This window comes from Ursus americanus, chromosome 2 (genome assembly GCF_024610735.1).
Source record: "Ursus americanus isolate L20-20 chromosome 2, mUrsAme1.1.p, whole genome shotgun sequence".
Lineage (NCBI taxonomy): Eukaryota > Metazoa > Chordata > Mammalia > Carnivora > Ursidae > Ursus > Ursus americanus.
The window spans coordinates 20,187,237-20,196,034 of record NC_142128.1 but is presented as its reverse complement, the minus strand read 5'-3'; the positions used below and the strand labels follow the sequence as shown (position 1 = coordinate 20,196,034).

The 8,798-nt window shown below is 48.7% G+C and overlaps 1 pseudogene; it reads right to left on the bottom strand.

Annotated features, from left to right (window-relative positions):
- Window positions 1-1,119: 1,119 nt before the first annotated feature.
- On the bottom strand, window positions 1,120-8,798 carry LOC148110496 (thyroid receptor-interacting protein 11 pseudogene; annotated as a pseudogene).

The window sequence follows — 8,798 nt, the reverse complement described above, 5'->3', positions numbered from 1 at the left end:
ACTGTTTAGCACAAGATCCGGATCCTCAGGGTTATGGGGGAAAGATCCACGGCACCCCTGTGGCACAGTGAAGGTATCAATTCACACCCTGACTTAAGTCAACAGACTTGAAACCATACAGCTATTGCCATGACAGAGGCTCCAACCCTGATGATGCTGATTGGAGACTCTCCGGAAGAAAAAACAGAGAAAGATGAGCAGCGTAAAAAGACACTCCCCCGCCCCCCACGTAAATCCAGGAATAAATAAACTGACAATAAGGAGGAATGGAACCCTCCCTCCCACCCCAAATTAATTCAACATAGTGTCACAATTTGACCCAATTGGAAATCCAAAATTTACAGGGACGTCTGGGTGGCTCAGACGATTAGGTGCCCGCCTTCTCCTAGGGTCCTGATCCCCGGATTCTGGGATTGAGCCCCATGTCAGGCTCCCTGCTGGACAGGGAGTCAGTCTGCTTCTCCCTCTGCCTCTCCCTGCCACGCCCCCTAGCTCCTGCTCTGTCACACTTCTTGCTCTCTCTCAAATGAATAAATAAAATCTTAAAAAAAAAATCCAAATTTACTAAAATTATTTGTATGGCAAAAGATAAAAGGAGGCCAATTGGCTTTTGTCCCTACAACATAATTCTGAATTAACTTTATTTTTTAATAATAATATTTTTATTATGTTAGTCACCATACAGTACATCCCCAGTTTTTGATGTAAAGTTCCATGATTCATTACTTGCATATAACACCCAGTGCACCATGCAATCTGAATTAACTTAATGTCTGCTAAGACATGCGGTTTGGCTAACCTTCATGGACTTAATACGAGGGTTCAAACGATGGTTATACTAGTAAAATAACTGCATTCTCTAGCTTCTGTATTTAATGCTTTGACATCTCAGGCCTTGGTGACTTTGGAGGGACTGTCCCTGACAGGCATAGTTAATTTTTGGAGATGGTCCACAGCTTGCCTCTGAGCACACCTTTCACATGTAAACCAACCAATTCAGGGCCTTTGCCCCCAACCACTCCCTCTAAGAAGCTCTTACACTCTGGGCCACCATCCCCTGCCCGATCACCCCAGGGTAGGGACAGACTACTCCAGACACCACTATGGCCCAGACCCACTGAAATTATTCCAACTAACCAGTCTTAAACGTGCTCACCCTGCCTCACCTGTCCCTTCCCGTGGAAACCACAGTGAAGGCTCTTGCCCACATTTTCCCTTCACTCCCTCTTTCTCCTGACTGACCCTGGTGCTTCCCTGGATGGCCCTTCATGGCTCTCATGACCTCCTTTCTTGGGATCTGTGTTTCTAAAGAGCTTCTTCCATTGTGACAGTTATTTCTATATCTTCCTTTCTTACCATACCTGATTAGAATATACCCTGGTCCCATTAAAACTCTGAGACCGCCTAGGGGCAGCTGGGTGGCACAGTCAGTTAAACTTTCGGCACAGGTCATGATATCAGAGTCATAGGATTGAGCCTCTTGCTGGACTCTGTGCTCAGGGTGGAATCAACCTGGGATTCTCTCTCCCGCTGCCCCTCACCTCCCCCCTGTTTTACTCTCTCTCTCTCTCTCTCTCAATCTCTAAAATAAATAAGATCTTTTAAAAATGAAACTCACAAGGGAGACCAACAAATTTAAAAGTGGTAAATATTTTGCTATTATATATTTGGCCAATATGTTCTGTTCAGTGCCTATTTCAACATCTTGAATTTGAAGGCGACATGTTTTACCTTGTTATGCACAGGGCACCCAAACCACACTGTTATCACACACAATCCTTGAGGGCAGGAACTTACTGCACCCATCTTTCTCCAGGAACATAGGTATGACATCACTTTTGTGACATCCTACTGTGAGGACATTTGTTTGACACACTTGTTAAGGACATACAAGTGCAGGGGCGCTGGGGTGGCTCTGTGGGTTAAGTGTCTGCCTTGGTTCAGGTCGTGATCCCAGGATCCTGGGAACAAGCCCCACATAGGGCTCCCTGCTCACTGGGAAGCCAGCTTCTCCCTCTCCCTCTGCCCCACCCACCCTTTGTGCACTCACTCTTCTGCGCTTTCTCTCTGGTAACTAAGTAAAATCTTTAAAAAGAAAAAAGGACACACGAGTCCAACATCGCTCAGTATTTTTTGGGTTCTGGACACAACTTATTTCTTGTTTATAAATTTTACTGAAACCCATTTATGCTGTTACTTGTAAATGAGCCCACGTTGGGTGGGCTCCCCTAAACAAAAGGCTCTAGAATCCGTCCAATTTAAACCACCTGTTAGGGGGCGACTGGGTGGCTCAGTTGGTGAAGCGTCTGCCTTTGGCTCAGGTCATGTTCTCGGGGTCCTGAGATAGAACCCCACATTCGGCTCCCTACTAAGTGGGGAGCCTGTTTCTCCCTCTCCTTTGGACTCCTCTGCCAGCTCAAGTTCTCTCTCAAACACATAAATAAACTTTTTAAAAAATCCCCTGTTAGTGCCCTAGTGAAAAGGCTTTAGCAACCTCCTCTCCCACTTTCTGGAGTCCCTGGACCACCCATGGTATCTGTAAATTGTCCATGGACTCCCAATCCAAGAAACGGCCCCCCTTGGCCCTGGTTATAGACCATGAAAGCAACAATTGCTGGCCATGCACTGGGCTCTCCTGGAAATAGAGACTCTCACGGATTCTGAGCCTTCATATCCAGCTGTCTGTTATTCCGTGGGTCATGGTACCCCCCACCAGCTCAATATAGTTAGCAAGGCCTTCTTGCTACAGGCTGAAGCCAAAGTCTGCTTATCCTACCTGAGGCTGGGGGTGGCTGCTTCTGTCCACAGTCCATTGCCAGACTCCATGGTGCTGGAGGACGTCAGCCCTTCCTTCTACCCTTGGACACCTAGAGATTCCCATGGGATCAACTGAGTGAACATCAATGGAATTGATACATTTGGTTTTGACGACCGCCTCTCACTCTTCCTCAGGTGCCAACTTCACTTCCTAGGGAAGCACCTGTCCTACACCTTAAAAGTCTCAGTGCAGGTTGAAATTCACATGGAGACAGTAGAATCCACTGTGACGGAAAACCTCAGATTAAGACTCAGTATTGGGGCACCTGGGTGGCTGAGTTGGTTGTGTGTTTGCCTTTGGCTCGGGTCACGATCCTAGGGTCCCAGGATTGAGCCCCACATAGGGCTCCCTGCTCAGCTGTGGGCCTATTTCTCCCTCTCCCTCTGCAGCTCCCGCAGCCTGTGTTCTTCCCCTACTTTCTGTGGCAAATAAACAAGTAAAACCTTAAAGTAAAAATGCAAAGAAGTCTGAATGGATGGATTCCTGCATACAATGGAACAATTAGCCTTGAACTGCAAATGGAGATTTGGAGTGGCTTTTGAGAAAATGGACTAGGCAGTCCATCATGGACATTTGGAATAAAAATCGCTTAAATCCTGATGATAGGAGCTAGTTAAATAATTTAGGGTATATCCATAAAATGCTGGGTTTTCTTTTAAAGAATAAATTGGAATTCATTCACATTTGGAAAGACCTCTAAGGCAGAGTGATTTAAAAAAAAAAATCAGAAAATACTATACTCCCAAATAGGCAAATACACATATATTTCTAAAAGGCCGGAGAGAAATCCCGTTACCCATAGAGTGATTTCCTAGGCAACAGAAAAACAAATGGAACAACAATTAAAAATGAAAAAAAAGAGAGAGAGAGAAATGGGACTTAGCTGGGTAAAGCAAATTTACATTTTTCTAAAATTGTACGTATCTTGTACTTTCATGCTGTTCACCTTGTTTCTCGTACAAGGTGTGTGTGTTCGTGTATTTGGTAAGTTCGGAACATTAAAACCAGTTGATGTGTTCCTTACCCAGGGTATATGTAGATACCTGCTCCTTGTGAAAACATTACAGCATTACAAACAATATTGGAAGTATCCTTGGACCACAGCCTCCAACCCCACCAATGTCTACTCTCATAAGAAGTCACCACTGTTTTCAGTTTGGGGAATACCTCTGCAGTCATTAAAAGACCTCTGTTCTTGTTAAGTCATAAAAGAATATTTTTATTAAGCTGAAAGCAAAACTGCAAATATATTACGTTTTGCAAAAGGCCATTTTGGGCTAAGGTAGACACACAGAGTGACTTGCGCTCTTCAAAGAGCCGTCTCCTCTCCGGCTTGAGAATCGTCTATTTCTTTGAGGGGCCTGTGGCCGCCATTCCAACCTTCGTGGCAGGTGACAGTATTTGGGGCGTGTATGTGGGGAAAGCATCAGTGACAGCATTTAGAAGAAGGTGCTCCGATCCATCCGTTTCTGGTCCTGGGGGGGTAATGAGAGACACAGCTGTGGTGCGGGGCTTCACATCTTTTTTTCGGGCTGTGGATCCTAGGGCAGTGTTCAGATGTTGTGGGCCTTGTTTCTTAGCCACTTTTCCCCTTCCTCCTGAATCTGGGGGCTTCACGGCATAAGCAGAGGGTTTAGGTGGTGGAGAAGCTGAATGTGATTCCGCTTCTAGAAACTGGACGAAAAGTCCTGAAAAAGAATTGTTGGCCATAGCTCGGTGACTTGGTTTCCCGGGTGTGTTGGGGGCGCTTCTGGATCCAGGCCCCCCAGTCACCCAGCTGGTAACCCCACCTGGCCTTTCACTGAACAGCTGGCGCATCTGGTCTTCTTGGATCCCCAGCGTGCCTGCCATCAACCTTAAGGCTTCCTGCCGGTCGGCATCAGGTGCTTGCAAAGAGCCCACGAAGAGTCTCCTCAGGAGGGTTTTGTCCACCATGCCTTCGGACTTACTTACTAAGTCCATCAGTTTCTTCTGGGTGTCCTCCAGGACTTCCTGCTGGACCTCGTTCTGTTTCTTGACTTCTTGGAGCTGGTCTTCCTTCAGACCCAAGTCAGACTTTGCTTTCTGGAAGCGTCCCTGCAATGACTTCAGTTTCCCTTCTAGGCTGTCTGCCTTTTCCATCCACTCGGCAAGTTCCAGCTTGAGGGCGGCTAGAACGTGACCGTACTGCCTCCCTTCCTCCTGGGAGGCTGCAAGCTGGAAGGCGGCTTCCTCTTTCTGCTGGGTGACCACGTGCAATTGCTCCCGCGGCGACTGCACCTGCACACTGGCTCGATGGCTCGCGTTTTCCAAGGCCGTGGAAGACAAAACGAGCTTTCCCTGCAAGACCGTCACTTCCTCTCTGAGTTGAGCCACTTTGCCTTCTGAGACCAAAGCTTCGCGGCGACGAGAATCTTCGGCTTCTGAAGCGACGTGACGCCGTCTCTCCAGCTCCTGGGTGAGGCGTGATTCTCTCTCCCGTAAATGGTGCACCTCCTTCTGGAGGGCACAGGTTTCCATTTGTTTCTGTGTCAGTGCCAGCAGGACTTCCTCTCTCTCCTGTGGACACACAACTGTCTGGTCCTGCACGGATGCAGCTGCATCGACGAGCCACTTCGCTTCCCTGGTCTCACCCTCTTCTTTCCCTCGCAATACTTGCTCCAAAGCAAGCGCCTTCTCTTCCACCGCAGCGGACTGGGATTCCTCCTCTCTCGGCAGCATGGAAAGCTGCCTGTTGGTCTCTTGCAAGGCCTGATTTTCCATTTCCTTTTCTCTACACGTTTCCACGAGCTTTGCATTTTCCTCTTTCAGTTGACACACATCCGTTTCAAAATCTGCTAGTCTCTCCTTCAAATCGGTGACTGCCTGCCTCAAAAGGTCATTTTCACTCACTTGGCTACTGAACTTCTCCTGCAAAGAAAGCAATCCCTCACTTTTCGCTTGCAGTCGGAGCTCTTGATCCGGAATGAAATTTTGCAGAACGGCCTGTTTCTCCTTCAGCGGCTCCATGTCGGAATCCCCGTGTTCCTGTTGTTTGCCTTCTCCTGGGGACGCGGCCGACACGGAATCCATCCATCTCTGCTTCTCTTCCTGGAGGGTTCGAATCATTGTATCTTTTTCTTGCATTGATTTTTTTAGCTCTTCTACCTCCTCTTGGCGCAACTGAGAAGACTGGCTCACTACGTCAGATGTCACGGCCTTCAGAGAGTCGGCTGGCTCTGAGGAGTCGGGGGAGGGCTGCAGGAAAATCGCGTCCAGTTTCCCTAAGAGGAGATCCTTGGCGTGGCAATTCTCCCCGATGCTGAGCTGAATTCGTGCCAGGTCCTTCTCTAAGTGTTCTAAGGTTATTTCCTTGCCTCTGTAAGTCTGGATCAGGTCCATAGAGGTCGCCTGCAGTTTGGAATCCTCCTCGCTGCCAGTGCAAGCCCGCGCCTGGAGCTGGCGAAGATCGCTCTGAAGCTGGGATGCCCCCCGCTTCATGTTTTCGACCGTGGTCATCACCTGCTCTTTCCACTCTTCCATGATCTTCACTCGCTGTTTGAACGTGTCCCGTTCCCGCAGAAGCTCCTTGAACTGATCGATGTGAACGTCGCGAACCTCATCACCAGTGCTGGAGGTCTGCAGGATGGTCAATAAAGTCTGACATTTCTGACTTAAGGCATCCACTTCGAGGTCTTTTTCTCGAATAATGTGTGATAAATTCTGAATCGTTTCTCTAAACATCTCCTGACCACTACATTCAATTCTCGGGGACAGTTTCCGATTTTCCTCTTGCATCCTCTGGAGCTCTGCTTCTTTGGCAGCAAGTCTCTCTGTCATTTTCTGATACTCCCTTGTCAGATGGCTATTCTCCCTCGTTTTCTCATTTAAGACAGCCAACACTTGGTCGCTTTTCGAAGCACACTCTTGCAATTGCTGCTGAAGTCGCTCCACGTCCACGTGCTGGCGCTGAGAAGCTGCAGAGATTCTGCTGGAAAGACCCTCGATCTCCAAATCCTTCTGCTGGATAATCTGAGTTAGTTTACCAATCTCCTCTTTGGACAGCCGATCGATGTGTTCGGTCAATCGGATGTTCTGTTCAGTTAGAAGCTTCATCTCCACTTCTTGCTCTTTTATTCCTTGGACTGATCTTTGAGTTTCGCCTTTAGATGGATCAAGCTTCTCACTTCCGTTCTCTCTAGGAAGAGGCTGACTGCTTGTGACTTGAACGTCGTCACAGTGCTCTGCTGCAATGTGCTGGCTTTTGTCAGGCAGCTGGGCTTTCATTTGGTCTAATGTGTCTTGCAAATTCTGAATCTCCTGGTCTTTCGCTGCAAGGAGCTGAGCGCGTTCAATATGCAGCTGCTCCTGCTGGGATTGAAGATGGTCTACTTTCTGCTTCTGCTCCTGTAGAGACTGAAGCAGTCTTATCTTCCCCTGCTGCTGGTTGTGAATGATCTTCTGTTGTTCCTTTACTTCCTCCTCGAGGTCATCTTTTAACTCGTTCAGTTGGAAGACTTCACACTCCAGTTCGAGGATTTTAGGGTCAACCACAGGTACAGGGCGACTCTGTTGTCTCAGGCGCTCCAGTTCTTCTTTCAGATGATGATTTTCGGCGGTCACGGAGGTGAGACGCATGTCTTTGTCCTCCACGGTTTGCTCTAAAAGGTCATTGCTTCTTGAGGCTTTTTCTTTAATGACCTGTGTCAATTGCTTCTGCTCTTCCAAAGCAGAGGACAGCATGTCCTTGGTTTCTCTGTGGTCGGCGTCCATCTGCTCGATCTTCTTTTGGAGGTGGAATAGTTCCAGGTCTTTCTCTTGCATGAGTTGGATCAAACGTGCATGCTCTAAAGGTAACAATTTCTTGATGGTTTGCTTGTACTTCCTCTTCTCTTCCAACGCCTTCTTCTCAGTCCGACACAATTTCGCTACTAACCGCCCTTTTTCGATCTTTAAAGCCCTCACAGCAATGTTGTTTTCCAGACACTCCTCGTTGTGACGGAGAATCGATTCTTCCAGCTGGTGTCTTACATCTTGGAGTGCCAAAACCAACTTCTGGTTTTCTGCTCTGACATCAGAAGCAACGTTCTTCAGATTGTCGTTCAGCCGCTCCATCTCTGCAAGTTGTTGCTCCACCCGTCCAAGCTCACTTTCCCTTTGCTCATACTCACGTAGTTGTTGGCGGTGCCTCTCAATGACGTCGGCCAGTTGCTTCTTGTGGAGACTCTGTAATACCGATACTTCAAGTTGGTGTTCGTCTAGCTTCTTCATCCGTTGTTGTTCTAGGTCCCTGATGGTGGTCTTCAGTTTCCAAATTTCACTGGAGTCTAGTATCTTTGACTGAGACAAATGCCTCCAGTGACTAACCTCAGCCTCCAGTGTTTCGATGTCCTTCAGGAGTCTGTTGATTTGTGCCTGTGATGTGATGAGGTCGGCGAAGTCCATCTCCTCGCCAGTGGAAGTTCCCTTTCCCACGTGCCCGGTGAAATCAATGTGGCTGGTGAAGCAAGGCTCTCTGCCATCCACTTCCCCTGGGGAATGGTCTAGGCCAGAGCCCAGGCCACCAACCCAAGGCAACATCTCTGCGGGTCATAAAACTGTCCTGGTCCGCTGTGAAAAAGCGTCCAGTGCAGTCGGACTACCCCGCCAAGTGTCCCAGAACCCCTGCCTGCGCGAGCCTAAGAATCCCAAGACAATAAGCGTTTCTAGGCAACGCTTGCGGGGGCCCGGCCCCCCTCCCCTCTGCAGGCCAGGTCCTTAGGAAAGGCCAAGGCCTTGGTCTTTCCCAAGGCCGTCTTTGGCCACTGGTCCCGGTCCCAGCCGCTCATCCCCACGACTTCTCACGCCAGGGCTGGGCCCCTTCCGCTTTTTCCCCCGCTTTCATGGCGGTCCTGGGCGGGCCCCGAGTGCATGCTCCTGCCTCACCGCCCCCAGGTGCCTGCCCACACAAAATTCACTTGGCCCTCGACTTTCCCCCTAAGTGGTATCACAGTACACAAACTCCTTTGGCGTGTGCTTTCCA